The sequence below is a fragment of the Pseudoliparis swirei genome, chromosome 22, assembly GCF_029220125.1.
Source record: "Pseudoliparis swirei isolate HS2019 ecotype Mariana Trench chromosome 22, NWPU_hadal_v1, whole genome shotgun sequence".
Taxonomy (NCBI): domain Eukaryota; kingdom Metazoa; phylum Chordata; class Actinopteri; order Perciformes; family Liparidae; genus Pseudoliparis; species Pseudoliparis swirei.
The window spans coordinates 4,118,990-4,135,878 of NC_079409.1; positions in this window are offsets into that span (position 1 = coordinate 4,118,990).

Consider the following 16,889-nt stretch of genomic DNA (forward strand, 5'->3'; position numbering starts at 1 on the left):
GTGGGGGACGTGAAGTAAAGACGTGACGTAAAGACGTGAAGTAAAGACGTGAAGTAAAGACGCGAGGACGCATCGTGGGTGAAAATACGGCCCCGTGTTTCGGATAATCAATAATCAAGCCGCTGTAAAAATAACTTGTTTGTGTTCTGAGCGTCTGTCATCCAGATGTCCAGGTGTGTCGACTAACAGGTGGACGGGTCTGTACACGGCAACACACGCAGGATTATTATTTGCATCCCCTTCCCCCCCCAAAAAATACAAATAAAAAGATTTTATTGGCTTGGATAATAAAAAAATAATGAATGAAAACAAAGTCAAATATTTTGCTCATTTTGTTTTCTCTGTTATGAGGTGCACATTATTTTTTTTTAGGTTTAAAAATAAAATGAATAAAAAAAGTATATGGAATATTTAGATGCGACGATGTTCTAACAAAAATAATGTTCCATTGTATAATCGGGTAAATGCACTTTTTTTTTGCCGCTTCAAATTGTACGTGTTTTTTCTAGTCTCGAAGAAGAAGGAAAAAGAAAAGTGCGGCAGCTACGACCTGCTATTCTTGATTTCTCTTTTTTTTTAATCATTATTATTTTGACTTTTTATTTTTATTTTTTTGGTTTAATTTCAGCATAAAGAAAAGAAAAAAGAATCCGGTGTTGAGTTTTGTGTCCGGTGTGTGTGGGACGGGATCGGCAGACTTCTGTAATAAAATAGTTCTGGAATAACAAAAGTTACCACAATTGTTTTCTTAATTAATCGTGTTGACAACTGTCTGATTTCCACTCTCAGAAACACTAACTTATATATATCTACACACTGGAAGTGAAGGACTTAATAGATTTATGGCCTCTTGTCAATTTCCCGGTCGGAGAGGAAACTCCCGACCGCGGAGCGTTTAACCAAAGTGACACCTGAGGAAAAATCAATGGCTAATTTAAGACACCGTGTTTTTCCCATGTAGGTGAATTGTTTCAGACAGTAATGAAAAAAAAGAAATAAGAAAGAGCAAAGAGCTCCTCCGAAAGTTATTATTTCCTTCTGCAAAGTGTCACTATTGCTAAAAAAGCACCACAAAAAAATCAATGACTAATTTAAGGAAGCATTGTTTAATTGCTTCCTCCCTGATGGGAAAAATGAAAACGGATGTGTAAGTAATGAAAAAACACTACTTGCCTTAATTTGTCAGAGCCGACCCGATTACAGTCCCCACGTTTTATTGATTGTCTGCAGGCGAGGGAATTGCCCTGAACTTAAAACAGCTGATTGCTTCCCTGAGGATGTTTAACAGCATCTAATCCAACGTGAGCGAGACCCAGAAAGCAGCCGCCGAGCTTTTATTGTGGCGGGGGACACTTGTAATTTGGGCTTCCCCCTCTGAAATGGTTAATAATCTTCAGCGATAACCAGTGACAGTAAGAAGTGTACGCACCGAATATTATGAAACTGTCCACGAGGAAACAAACAACGTTGTCTATGTGTGATTCACAAATTGTGCCCGAGATTCATATTTTGTGGCTCAGATGGGTCATAAAGTACGCTGGATACTTTACAGGCTGTTTACAGTATATTACTGTATATTAGAGATTAATTATGTACATATTTAGGGAGGCAAAATCGTTGGTATTTCTGCAGAAATTAAAATAATAATACAATATTTAGATATACTGTATTATATATATATGTATCACATAATAATACAATATTTTGATATATATTGTATTATATATCTATTATATAATAATACAATATTTTGATATATACTGTATTATATGTATATATATGTATTATACAATAATACAATATTTATATATACTGTATTTTATATATATATATAATACAGTATATATCTAAATATTGTATTATTATGTGATACATATATATATATAATACACTTTCTATATAAATATTGTATTATTATTTTTATTACTGCAGGAATACTAACGATTTTGCTCACCAAAAAAGTACATAATTAAACTCTAATAAACTGTAATATACTGTAAACAGCCTGCATACTTCATGACCCATCTATATATATATATATATATATATAATGTACAAATTATCCAAATAGTTACAACATTTTACGCATTAATCTAGTTCATTTTACCACACTACATTTCACAGGAAGCATTATATTGTTTTACTCCACTACATTTAGTCACCACTTTGCAGATTAAAAAGCAAATAAAACATAAAATGCATCGCAAACTTAGACAGTGTATAAAATGAAAGTATAAAACGTGTGCACTAAGAATCCAGTCTGATAATGCATAACAGGTACTTTTAGATGCTACATATTCTTCAAACTATTCTTCATTTTAAACTAAATGCAGGCTCCGCCCTCTTTCTGGTCGCGTCCGCTCAGATTTCGGGCTGCTGCTCTCCTCCTCCTCCTCCTCCTCCTCCTCCTCCTCGCCGTCTGCGTGTGGTTTGACTTTTGCTGTTCGGTGAGCTTCACGGTTACCGAGCAGACGACAAATGGCTGCGGTTTATTCAAACTCATTGAAATGTCATGCAAACTCCACCGGCGCTTTAAATACGCGGTGAGCTTGTTTTCGTGTCGGCGGTCGTCAGTTTCTGACGCAGCGTTGGCCACCTGTGTGTGTGTGTGTGTGTGTGTGTGTGTGGAGGGGGGCTAGAGTCTTGAGGTCACTTGCAGGATTACGCGTCTTACACCTTCCGAAGGTGTCGTGTCGTCGTGGCTGAGAATCACCATGCAAATCCTGTTATCTGGCCCCCGTTCAGGGGGTCGGGCCCCCCCCCACCCCATCAACATATTCACCCCATTTATGGACATATGCTTTACATCCTGTTGCCACGGGGCCAAAGCCCTCCCCTCCTCCCGCCACACCGCCAGCTAATATTCTGTGTATCTGAACCCTCCCCCTCCCCTCCCCCCTCCGCCCCCGTGGCTAAACAGATGGCCGCTCGATCTTGAGTCATCACAAAGCCATTACGGGAGTGACTCGTCCTCCATTGGAGGCCCGATGGCTCTCGCCCGGTGTTTGCTCGGGGCTCTTAAGTCATCCTCTTGGTTTTATTTTCCGTTTTTTTCCCGTGACACGCCCGTGTTTACTCAGGTTAAATGGCCTGTGTTGCCCCCCCCCACCCTGATTGTCCACGCCGCTACTGTGTTTGAACGAGCAGCGGTGACACCGGCGGTCGGGGGCAAATGCGTTTTTTCGGGCCCGTTTGAAACAAGTCGTGTTTTTTAATGCGCCGTGTTTACACACCCCGAGAGAAAGAGGAAGGCCCTAAGTGTGTTTCTATCTGTGTTGCCAGGGGTCCATCAGTGGCCAGAGCAGTGGGCATAAATCATTCAGGGGTAATTCAGAGGAACAACAGAGGCGCTAAAAGGAAGAGAGAAAAAAAGCAAAGGAAATTATAAAGCCTCTATAATGGAGGCCCCCGATTACGGCTGCTGGTCCGGTGTAAGACGGCCTTTTTATAAATGGTTTCATTATCTGCCGCGGCCCAGCCAACCAGCACCGAGGCTTCATCTGTACATCACTTAGTGGACTCGTATTTTACTGTATGCTCCTGAACGCAATTCGGAGTTGTAATCACAAACTTCCCCCACGCATCCCCAATTTCTCCTAGAAAAGTTACGGTTCCCCCCCTAAAAAAACAGATTTAAATAAAGAAAACACGGCACATGTAGTTGTAGTGAGACACACACAGACGTACACACACACACACACACACACAGCGGGGTCATTGTTTTTCGGCAGGATGTGGCTGCAGCGTTGTGGATCGAAGGTCCTGGAGATGAGGATTTAATTTAACTGTAGTTTTATTTTGGCGGGGTGTTCGGGGCGACGCCACCGGTTCCACCGCTCGTTACACTTTTGTACTTTTTTTTCCTCCGACTCTCCTGTTGATCACCTTCCTGCTCCGGTGCAGATGAAACACAAAAGCCCCCCCCCCCCCCGTGACAGTAATAAATAGCCTCCGTGATCCAGGTTTAGAAAGCTGTGAAATTGGATATTGAGACGCTCTCCGGCGCTGCGGGTCGGGAGTAGTTTGAGACTAGACTGTGGGAATCGTCTGATCCGATCACCGGGAACGTAAGACGGGCTTAATCGGCCGGCGGGGCCCCGGGGCCTCTCATGTCCGCGAGGGCGCTGGCGGTGGGGAAACTGATGCCGCGCTCGTTTTCTAAAATGGGGATTTATATACAAGTGTTTAGTTTCACTCGTAAACATGTTTTATTTATTTTGCTTGTCAAAATGTTGGTACATTAGAAAGGAAGCGGTGAAATGTTGTTGACTCTTGATGTTGTTTTATTTGATCAAATCAAACCGGTTCACATTCAGACAACTGCTTCTCCTCAAAGGGAGGAGGAGGCCGCGCGGCTGGAAAACAACCATAAGGGTATTAATTCATTAATTAGGTGTAACTAATATGACACAAAGACATTTAGTAAAGCATTCATTTTAAGTTTTCGTTGTTTTGGTGTTTGGCGTTAAAAATGAAGCCGACGAAGAATGTGTAGAAAAACTGCAGTTCCTCAAATGGCCACTTGAAGCTCCAAAAGCGAGTCGATCCCCATAGACCTAAATGTTAAAATGCCCAACTTTACATAACAGCTGAATGTTTTTCAGCTGTACACAATTGAGGGCGTGGCCACTTTGAGTGACCGGTGGGTGCAGTAGTAGTGGATGTAGTCGTCGGTGTCAACTCACCAGTTGGTTTGCCAATGTTTTGACGCCTCGAGTTTGACGATTTGTCCGCCGCCGTCTTGAATTTTTGCAACCGGTGAACCAAAGTGACCATATTTGGGACCGCAAAGGAGTGACGTAGAGACGGCGTCTCGCGCGACCTGTCAATCACCTTGTAGCCCCGCCCCTAAATCATACCCTGCTTTATGGTCTGTTTGACTCTAAATGACCAGAATGTACTAAATGGTGACATCATGCTGTATAGAAGAAGACTTGAAACTAGAGACTGAGACATAAACTCATGTTTACAATGTTTATTGAGGGAATACATCAAGAGAGAAGTAGAGTCATTATATAGACTTCTATACAACCAGAGGAGTCACCCCCTGGTAGGAGACAGAATGCAGCTTTAACACATGAATCATAGACTTCTATACAACCAGAGCAGTCACCCCCTGGTGGTCAGGAGAGAGAATACAGCTTTAACACATAAAGCATAGACTTCTAAACAACCAGAGGAGTCGCCCCCTGGTGGTCAGGAGAGAGAATACAGCTTTAACACATAAAGCATAGACTTCTAAACAACCAGAGGAGTCGCCCCCTGGTGGTCAGGAGAAAAACCGTCGGTCAGCTCCACTGACGATCCACATTTGTGCACCTCTTTTTTTTGTTTTTTTTGGCTGTGACCTCCTCCCCCAACCATCAGAAACTGACGGGCTACTATGCCGCTAACGTCTCTGCAGCGGATCTGTGCGTCCAGACAACCTGACGTATACTTAAATATACTCACGGCGATGGGACGAGGCAAAGAAATTACTCAATTTAAGCAAAGCGATGTCCTCATTTCCGTGACTTTTCCGAAGACGCTCGCGCAGACGTCTCTGATCAGAGTGATGAAACCGGCTGAAAGCTGTTTGCTGTAATGTTGGCGTCTTAATAAACGGTCCCCGAAATATGAGGACACAGCGTGCGGCCTCTTCACTTTAATGAAAGCCTGAACATTGGACACTCACGTCGCGATGCAGTTTCTTTTCTGTAACATCTTTTTAAAAGTGGGTCTATAATTTCACTTAATTAACGTGACATTCATCGCAGAATTTGTAGAATTTGTGTCTCGTTCCCTGATAAAAGTTTGAATAGTCAAGAGGACGGAGGTTTTTGGATGGTATGTGTCTGTCTTACCTTATTTTTTTAGGTAAGATGTGATATGAAATTATGTTTTTGGGATGAATGCAGTTGCACTTTGAACCAATACAGTTTTATTATTAAATAAAATACATCTTGTCAGAGTTTTTAACATTTACAAACTCTCCTCATAAAACCCAGACGGCTGCTATTGCAGACCATATGTATTTATATAAAAAAGCATTTTATTTTCAGCTGCTCTCGCCGAGCTGCGAACGTCCATCTTTGAGTTTAAGGCGTGACGCCGTGACATCGTGCTCTTGTGGTCGGATCTCTCTCGGGCAGCATGACCTCTCTCTGGGAATTCAATTCATATAAATCAGGAATGAATTAACGAGATCACATTGATGATGAAGAACGGATGAAAGGTTGACGAAAGGATATTGAGGTTCTGACGCTCTGCGGTCGTGGAGATCAGAGTATTTGAGTCTCCGGTCCTACATGCAAGCGATTATAGTCATTTAACTGGAATCTGATAGCGGAGACTTTCAAGTAATAACGAAGCTCTTTTTCAGACGTTCCAAGAACGTTTTGGTGGAGGTAGGAGGGGATCGGGGGGGGGGATTTTCCAGGCACTGAAGAACTTCGAGGGAGGCGACTTCCTCCCCCTCCCCCCCCAAAAAAAGTCCCCTAACGGCGCCTCGTCTTCGCCATCCTCGTCTTCCTTCTTGATCTCCGCGGCGTTGACGGCCTCAGACACCCCAGAAGAGGTGGCCCACCATCTGTCAACCGGGGCCCACGGACCTCGGGGCGGAAAAGGGCCCAACCCCCAACCCCCCCCCCCCAAAATGCCCCCGCACCACTCCCAACTCCACCCTCCCAGTGCCCATTAGCTCTCCCCTAATGCCGCCGCTGTAGCTCCGAGAGACCCCCCCCCCCTAACAGGCTCAAAATGGACCGCTCCTCATCCTCCTTAATTCCCAAATGAGTTCTCTTTAGCGTATACATAATTTATTTCTCCGAGTCACTCACGGGCGCCTTTCACCCGTTTAGCAAATACTTGCGTCGAGTTTATCGTCTTCCGTCTTCTTTCTTTCTTTCTTTCTTTCTTCTTCAGGTGTAAATCTCGTGATCCCAAACAAAGACGGAGGGGCGAAAAACCAAAGAGGATTCTGGGTGTCAGAGTCACGCCGTGTGATTTTAAAATCGGGAGCGAGGGAAAGTATACTGATGTAGTCAGATGAGGATAGATATTACGGGGGTATATTTAGACCACCTCACATTCATAATACCTAATGCCCTTTAAATAGGCTTAAGAGGAGGACTAGAAATAGGCTGCGCTAATTAATTACTTTCAGTACATTTCTTCTGCTTTCGTTTCCACGGGGCGTATTAATTCTTTCTCTGCGAATATGTGTCAAATCTACTAAATAATGCACTTGTTTCGATACACCTTAATTTCTCGGCGAAAGAGGGACTCGTGGAGCGCTCGGCGGTTTAAATTAAATGCCGGGGCCGCTAATGTTTTAGTAATACTTTACCCCTCAAGTTATTCAGTTTGCCTGCGAAGAGTGATGGGGGGGGGGGGGGGGGGATGAAATGTACGCTCCGAAGTAAACAAGACTCTTCTCATTTAGCAATCGAGATAAGGTAAGGTGTGTGTGTGTGTGTGTGTGTGTGTGTGTGTGTGTGTGTGAGATCAGAGATGAATATAAACTCTGCACCGTAAGGTGATTTTGTAAAAAAAAAAAAACGCGACGGCCCTTTAAATAGATCAGGTGCCACGGTAAGCGGACACAAACTTCAGCGTGCAAACAATTATCCGCACACATCGTGAGTTCACGATGGCTAAAAATTGCTAGAACCCCCCCCCCCCCACACACACACACACCCCTCTACGCCGCGGTGAGCGGTCGTATTTAATACAAGCTGCGTCTCAAAAATACGCGTCGTAAATAGAAGCGACCGAGATGTTTCTGGCTGTCGCTGCAAAACACACACGAGCACATCGTTCTGCTGGAGAGCGGCACGGGAACAAAAGGAGCAGTGTGATAGTGTGGCTCGCTTCCAGGGAGTAAATACATTTACAGAGGGGCAGTGGTGGGGCCATAGAGGGGCTAGAGAGGGGCCATAGAGGGGCCGCGGTGTGGCCAGAGTGAGGCCGTGGCGAGGCCATTGAGGGGCCAGAGCGGGGCTAGAGAGGGGCTGTGGCGTGGCCAGAGTGGGGCCATTGAGGGGTCATAGAGGGGCTAGAGCAGGGCCGTGGCGGGAGGGTCAGAGCGGCTCGCTGACCGCTACAAAGCCGCTCATGTGAGGAGAGATTTCTGCTCCGGACCCCCGTCGTCTTGTTTTGGCAACAGAGGGCAAGAGGGAGGGGGGGGGGGGGGGCGAGTGTTGAGCCAGGACAATATGTTTTTTCAAACGCCCCTCAGCCAATATTTATTTAGCTACAAGCCGGCACGTCGGAGGAGCTCGATCTCCAAGATGTGACCAACATCAGGCGTCAGCGTGATTCTGAACTCGCCGACATCCGATAAACGACGAAATCGTTTTTGCCGTGAGCCGTAACTGCTGCGCCACGTTTTGACGAGCGAAGAAAAAAAAAATTGAAAATGAAAATGAAGAAACAAATTGACAATTTAGTTATTTACCTGTAAAAAAAAAGAAGAAAAAAGATGGAATAAAATAGTTTTCTCAAATAACACATCGGTTAGTTTCTCGTCCCGGCTCAATTTGAAAGGCTAATACGAGCGCTAGAGATTCAGTTATTTTGGAAGCTGGCTGTTGATTGCAAATGATGAAGAGTGAGGAGGAGCAGGATAATGGCAGAGCTCTGCTTTCTGTAGACTGGTGGTAGAGGGAGAATGTGTGTGTGTGTGTGTGGGGGTGGGGGGGGGGGGGGGGGGAGCTCTTTATTTATTTATTTCTGGCTTTTTAAAACAGATGGTTCCTTATGTGCCGAGCGGAAGTGTCTGTTAACTCAGTTGGCTGACTATCGGTGGCTGCCGGCCAATGACAACAACGGGATCGGGAGTGTGAGCAACAGTGCAGTTTGCTTTTCTCTTCTTCTGCAGACGCGAACAGACGGACGGCCACCGCGAGCCGGCGCCCATCGCACCTTCGCCCGCGACTCCGCCTTCGCCCGCCGCGAGTTTTTGGGGGTTGCTGTGGGGTGTGTGTGTGGGGGGGGGGAAACAAGAGGCCAAGTTGTGGGGGGGAAGAGTTGAAGTCGTGGCGCGGTGGATCAGAATAATAGCTGGATGCAAAGGAGTTGGTTTAGCGGCGCTTACGTACGTTATTTCGGCTTTTACTCTGGTTCCGTGACCCGTAACTTTCCCCCGCTGACCCCTCGGACCGTAAGGTTTTAAGACGTTAAGGTTTAGCAAAACTTTAATGTCAATTGCGATTCGTTTTAAATGAGTCGGGACGAGATCGTGATGTTTTTAGCTCACGGTAAAAAGCAGTTTTGCTTCATTGTACAACGCTAACCGCGCGGAGGTCGTCGGTATTCGATGGGACATTCGTAATTGATGACTCAGTTTGCGTTTAAGGTCGTTTTAGGAAGTTCTCCGTTCTAAAGCACACACATTTACGTCTTTAAAAGCTTCCAGCAGTAAAAGAAGAAGTGAGATTTTGCAAAACAACGATCTTCAGCGTTGGGAGTTTACAAAATAAACCCTCGATAACCAATATTTCCACCGTGGAAACAAACTAAACTAAAACCACGTTGCTATATTTAGGAAAAAACATCATGTCTGCGCTTAAAATGCATGCGTAGACTTTACCTAAAACTGAATGTTACTTTACGATAACGCACGTCAAACACTAACCTCTTAAAATTAATAATAAAAGTCATGTTAAAAAGTTACGGTCCAAACGTGATTGTCTTTAAATGCGTTAACCGTCCTGCTCTCGCCACACACGCCATTAGACGTTAGCAAGAGAAGAATGTGCACGCGGGAGATGTGTAGATGTGCATTTAACGCTCACACATAAGCAAACTCATTTAAAGCTTTTTAAATGTTATTCCTCTGCCTCCTCTGAAGCTCTCCGCTCTGCCTTTCTGATTGAACGGTGTTATAGGAAATAAAATCGTACCTCGCCTCCGCCCGACAGTCAGAATAATTAAATTACTCATGCACTCTATATGTGTTCACACCAAGAGGTCGGGAGGCGTAATCAGCCTATAGGAAATTTGTCTAATTAACCGGTTGATTAATCAGTATGCTAATGAAACTATATTGATACAGAGACACGTGTCTGGTTGTTTTTTCTTCTTGCGAGCGACGAGGGATGAGATCAAATTAAGAGCGTTGGGGACAGTTGCCGTGCGAGAAGGAGACGCGTGGCCCGTCTGGGCAATATGTTTTTTTGTTGTTTTTTTCGGGGAGAAGGAGCGACACTTCTCCCCTCGCTCCATATGGCGGGCGTTCGGGGCGGCGCATCTGGCTCCAAACCTATATACCTCCAGTTGCATTCGCACCTCCAGACGCCGCCGCGGCAAGAGTGTAAATTAAGGCAGAAGGCTCGTGTTACGGGAATAATTAAACGGAGGCCAAGTGAAGTCACACTTCTCCCGGCAGGTGCGCTCCCAACCCTCAATTACTCTGGGTGAACAAAGCAATTAAAAGGTCTCGTCCTACGGAGTTACCTGGGATCGGGGTTGTGAGCGAAGGCCCCCCTCCCCCCTCTCCCCCCCTCGAGGGGCCTGAGGAGCTCCGCCAGCCAGGTCCACAGGTAGATAATTACTATTGATCAACTGGCATCGTGTGGAGAGACACATTGTTATTTTAGCTCTATTTCAGGTGTCCACTTCGACAGCGGGGGTTGTAGGGTGGTGGATGGGTGGGTGGATGGATGGGTGGATGGATGGATGGATGGGTTGATGGGTGGATGGGTGGATGGGTGGATGGATGGATGGGTGGGTGGGTGGATGGATGGATAGATGGATGGATGGGTGGGTGGACAGATGGGTGGATGGGTGGGTGGATGGATGGGTGGACAGATGGGTGGATGGGTGGGTGGATGGATGGATGGATGGATGGATGGATGGGTGGATGGATGGGTGGATGGATGGATATGTTGGTGGATGGATGGGTGGGTGGATAGATGGATGGATGGGTGGATGGATGGATAGATGGATGGATGGATGGGTGGGTGGATGGGTGGATGGATGGATGGGTGAGTGGGTGGGTGGATGGGTGGATAGATGGATGGATAGATAGATAGATGGATGGGTGGGTGGATGGATGAGTGGATGGATGGGTGGGTGGATGGATGGATGGATAGATAGATGAATGGGTGGGTAGATGGGTGGATGGATGGGTGAATGGGTGGATGGTTAGATGGATGGATGGATGGGCGGATGGATGGGTGGATGGATGGATGGGCGGATAGATGGGTGGATGGGTGAATGGGTGGATGGATAGATGGGTGGATGGGTGAATGGATGGGTGGATGGAGGGATAGATGGATGGACGGATGGATGGAACATTAAAGTGACGTACACATTAATGCATCATTGATCCTGTGATGTTATATATTCTCACAATGAGCCGTGGTTCTCACTCGTAACTACAGACAATAATGAGTCGTCATTCAGAGACATCCCTCACCATTTATTCGTATATTTTATTTATTTAAACCTGGACAAGACAGACGGCAACATAAGAAACGCATAGTTACAAACATAAAAAACAGAACAAGACGATAATATTATGACGTTAATCCACGTAACCAGGAAGTCTGAAGACGCTCGGGTCAGATCCCAGCTGGTTGCAAAAAAACCAAGATGGCGACGGGCAAAGTGCTTCAAAACCGCAGCCCACAAACCAACGGGGTTTTTAAGATAACTGTTTCATTTTTGACTCTCGGACACTCGGAATGAGCCGGCGTCTCGTCAGTAGGAGGAGGAGGAGGAGGGGGAGGAAGAGGGGGAAGAAGAGGAGGAAGAGGGCACTTCCTGTGTGAGCGTCGGTGGTCGTCCAGCGACCTAAAGGACACAACCCCCGTGTGCACTCGTGTTAATTGAATGCAGGCTGCTGTCTTTCAATAGTCTCATTGACTATATCCCCTCCTACACTCACACACACACACACAATGCTCCCTTATTAGCTGTGCAGCATGCTATTCTTCAATAGACTCATTCACACACACACACATGTATCTCGACTCTTTCTGTGACCACGGCATGGGGGCCTCGGGACAGGGTACACCCGTCACACACACACACACACACACACACACACCAGTCCCCTCAGATTGATCGTCCCAGTGTCGTGTTTGGTCACGATCCACCGCCGCATCGCCCCGGTGATGTTTACTCCGTGTGACTCCTTGACGGAGCCATTGTCTCCTTCACGCTCCTTCCTGGGTTCTTCTTTCTCTCCGTCGCCCACTTCCTTGTTTCTTTTTCTTTTTTTCTCAACCTTGTTTAGTTCTTCTCTCTCTGCCTTTGCGTGTCGCCTCCCTCTCTCCAGTCTCCTGCAGCTATTCTTAGCCGGGAGCTGTGTGACTGTCTCTCTACCTCGCAAACACAGAGCCCTGAGGGGAAGAAGAGTATGGGCTCTGTGCCTCAGAGCATCTCCTTCTCTTTTTTAAAGACGCTGTATGAGTCCATCCAAAAAGTGCCTCAGCTCCTAAATCCTCTGAGGCCTTTTCACAAAGTGTAATGTTCTGCAACGGAGACTCCAACGCGTCCAGAGGGTCTTCCAGGGAGCATCGGGCACAACGCCATTTTAGTCTGATGTTTGTATGTTATGTCATTCCACCAAAATCTCAAAACTTTAAAACATCAAATCGTTTTTTCTCTCTCAAAAGTGTCATTTTTTATAAAAATAAATATACTTCGTGTTTGATAATAATAATAATAATATTAACTTTATTTATATAGCACCTTTAAAAACAAAGTTTACAAAGATACAAATATAAAGATTTTAAATAAAATTCAAATTAAAAATTAAAAAACAGACCAATTGAATTAGGGGAACTAAAAATTTGCAAAAAAGGATGACATCACTTAAAAGATGTTCTCTAAAAAATGGGTTTTAAGAAGTGATTTAAATGAAGTTACTGATTCCGCGAGCCTTATCCCCTCCGGGAGGTCGTTCCAAATGTCGTGATATCATAAAGAGATTTGGTCTTTTAGTCCTGGTTGAAAAAAGTTGAAATACATATTTAAAAGTCAGAAACACGAGAGAAACCGGCCGGCCGCTCCACTTTGAGAGCTTCTAAACCGAAAGTCGCTGAATCGTGAGAAAAGTAGCCGAGCTTGCAACACATAGCGGCCCTCCGTGGCCTTCCTCCAAAGCCCCTCCCCCTTCCCTAAATTAGCATAATAAACGCAAACAACAAACGTGGCTTTTGTCGGTGGTGACAGCTGTCGAGCGATAGCAGCTCGTGGGAGACTCGGTGGCCCGTGATTGGTCCAGCAGTGACAGACAACCGGATGTCAGAGCATTTTATTTATTGATTACTTCATTAGTTTAGAACATATAGATCACTTACTCTATATCTTGAAGGCAAAATATGAAGGAGAGATCTTTAATGTACTAGAAATCTCCAATAGGCCGAGAGCTGAGATCTCATTTAATTTTCTTTACTGATGATTTTAAATTTAAAAATGTATTCTAATCCTCAACCAGAAGTCTTTTGGATGCTCCATCATCTTATGAAGATCATGTCATATTTCTCTAAATCTCCAGAGCAGCTTTATGACTAAATGGGGGAAAGAACACATTGTTTTTGTATTTTCATAATAAAATACCCAAAACTACACAAACATTCAGCGGCTTCTTTTTCTGTTCAACATCAACACGTAAATTGGTGAATACAAATGTATATTCTTGGATATCATATTGACTCAGAAATGTGTGTGTGTGGCTAACGAAATCAAGGCTTCCAAGGAAAAAAACAACACACACACACACACACTCAACTTCAGCGCTCCTTTGCTTAATTCTCATTGAAGCCCCAAATTGACATGTCTCCCTTATGATCTTGACATGTTATTAAGATTTAATGGTGGAATTATGATCATTAAAACAACGTGACTGATACGGGGGCCAGATGATGAGCTATTCATTTAACCTTCGTTTCCTGTAATAATATTGAAACAGACAGTCTGCCAGTTATTAGATCATAATTAGCCGCTGCAATCTGTACGGAATCCGAGGAAATGACGGCAAGTTATCGACGGGCGGCTCGTCGGCAGCCTTCTTCTCCTCCTTCTCCTCCTCTTCTTCTTCTTCTCCTCTTCTTCTTCTTCTTCTTCTTCTTCTTCTTCAGCCCCTCGTGAAACAAAGCGTACGGTGTGAGTCCACGTTTCGAATAAAGAGGAATATAATTAACCAGATGGCAGCTGATGGAAATAAACTGGTAGTGTTTTGATGACGGAGATGTCACCTTAACATGTGTGTGTGTGTGTGGGTGTGATGCTTTCACTCGTACAGTGCTGCTCTGTAAAAATACTGCATTCAAAACATTTAGCCTACTTAAAGCGACGAGAGGAAACTTCCATTGCGTGTGGTCTTTGGCGGCCCCTGTGGACGGAGGTGGTACTGCATGTCCGATGTAGTCGGACCCTTCGCAGTCCTTTATTGGTTATGAAACATACACATTTAATATATTTAATACAGATGCCTCCATATGAGACGAGTAAGAGATCATCAGCGAAATGATTGGCTATTTCTTAAAGGGACCCTGGCACTTCTGCTTTTGTCCACAGGGGGCGCCAGACTCAGTTCCTCGTAGTAACTTCAGCAGACGACCCGAGTGAATGTTCTGGTTCAATGAAGAGATCGTCTTTGTTTTGTCATCTTTACCTTTTATCCTCTCTTTTTCCTGCTCCCCCACATGCACAAGAAAGCACCAGAAGCTCTGAGCTTTTCATGCATGGCATGACTAACACACCCTGGCTCTCTGATTTCCATAAAGCATGTGTGTGTGAGTGTGTGTGTGTGTGTGTGTGTGTGTGTGTGTGTGTGTGTGTGCACCTACATCAACTGTGCCAGTTTAGCGATGAGAAATCTGCACCCTCAGCTGTTTTTCCCTTCTTTTTTCTTGTAGCACACAGAAGAGAGAGAACCCCCCCGGCTCTTCTCCAGGTAGCGTTCGCCAAAAGTCGTCCTATTAATAAGCAACATATTTGATTTTCGACTTGAGACGTATGGTCGGGGCAGAATTCGGGGCGTGTGGGAGACGTGTCACGCCGCCCCGGGGCGTCCAACATGCCGCATGGCGCTCACCGGCTCCGGCGCCAGATCCCCCAGTTATAGATTTTAATTTTCTTCGTCACAACGTGAATCGTTTGCCACACGCACAAACAACCAATGCGCCCCGCGACATCAAAAAGGATGCAACACGACATGAAGAAGAAAAAGAACAGATGCACAAGAGGTCATGAGGTCATTCTTTGTTCACTCATGGGGGAGAGCCAGGCTAGCAGTTTCCCTCCGCTTCCAGTCGTTATGCTAAGCTAAGCTAATCGCCTCCTGGCTCCAGCGCCATGGTCAAAGCACACACAAGAGAGATGTAATAAAAAGAATGATAAATATAAAGTGTACATGTTAAAAAGTGCTTTACGTACATGTTAAAAGCAGTTTTTTCATCAAATTTAAATTTAAATCTGTTAATGGAAGAATAAACTGAGATGGATTGATTTCCTTTATCTAAATTTGAATAAACTCCCATACATTTAATTGTTTTAATATAAGGAGCGAGTTTGATTCAAAATGTAAAACTAATTCTCTAAAATATAAATAAATAAAAATGTATTTTATAAAATCACATTTTAATAATAAAAATTAAATAAAAATGTCCCTCGTGACAAAACAATTAAATATAATTTATTTTATTGAAAATGTCTCCCGATTCCAATAAAAACACTCAGTTTCTCATTTCCCTTTTCCACAATTTCCCTTTTTTTTCTTCATTTTTCCGATGAACTTTTAAATGGGAACCTTAAACTCCAATAACACATTATTTTAAAGCACTCTGGGATGCCGAGGCTCCACCGAGAGCACGTCTCCGGAGTCACAAAGTTCAGCTTCTTATTCCACAGACACAACAACCGGGCGGGTCGCCTGCTGCTCGGCCCGCCGCTGCCCCGGCTCAGGCAGTGGTGAGCAGCGGTGACTGTGTCCTGTGCTGATTGCGCCGCTGATGGGCCTCCGTTTGTCACCGCGCTCTCGGCTCGCTCCGGCGCCGAGCGGCGGGGTGCCCTGATTACTTAATTGCTTGTAAGAAGCTCGTTAAAGCTTCCTATCCATCATAAGTCGTATGGCGAGTATCACTTTTTCTTTTTTTGCTCCTTTTTTTTTTCTCCCAGAGTGAGAGACGGAGACAGACCGAGAGAGAGAGAGAGAGAGAGAGAGAGAGAGAGAGAGGAGCTCTGATGAGCAATTAGTGACGCAAAACGCCTTTTTTCTCTTTCTTTATAGTTGTTGTAGTTTTCTTTTTCTTTTAGGGGGGGGGGGGGGATAATGTGAAATTCATCACATGGATGGATGCTGCTGTGTTACCGAGTGATGAGCATGTCCTGAAAGTCTGGGGGAAACTAGAGCGACGGGGGAGGAAGTTGTGTGGATCCACGAAATGAAGAAAATCGGGATATATTTTCATAAGAAGACGAAGAATGTTGACGTATTTCTACATATTTAGTTATTTTAGCGTCGGGATCGTAGTGTTAGCGCCAGGACGGAGACGAAGACCCCACATGTTCTCTCTCTCTCCTCTGAAAGCCCTTCAGCTGAACTCAGTCTCCACATCTGAAGAGCGCTAAACGGTCATTTCCACGGTTCCCACTGACGTGGGTCGTGATGGCTTATGGACCTTTGCCACCGCCTTCTTTTTTTGGCTCAGATCCCTCCTCCCCCCCCCCCCCCAAAAAGGGAGGGCAAGAAAACATCCAGTAATTTGGATCCATATAGCCTCAGAAGAGCTTTCTACGAGATACTCACAATCTTACCAGGTGCAAGATTAGAATTGGATGCTGTTCGTATTAATTGGTGATCATTTGCAAAGCGGGGTGGAAAAAAAGAAGAAGAAGAGAAAAAAAACGTCTCTTTTTTGCCAAGAGCAAGTCTTACAAGCCCCCCAGCTGGG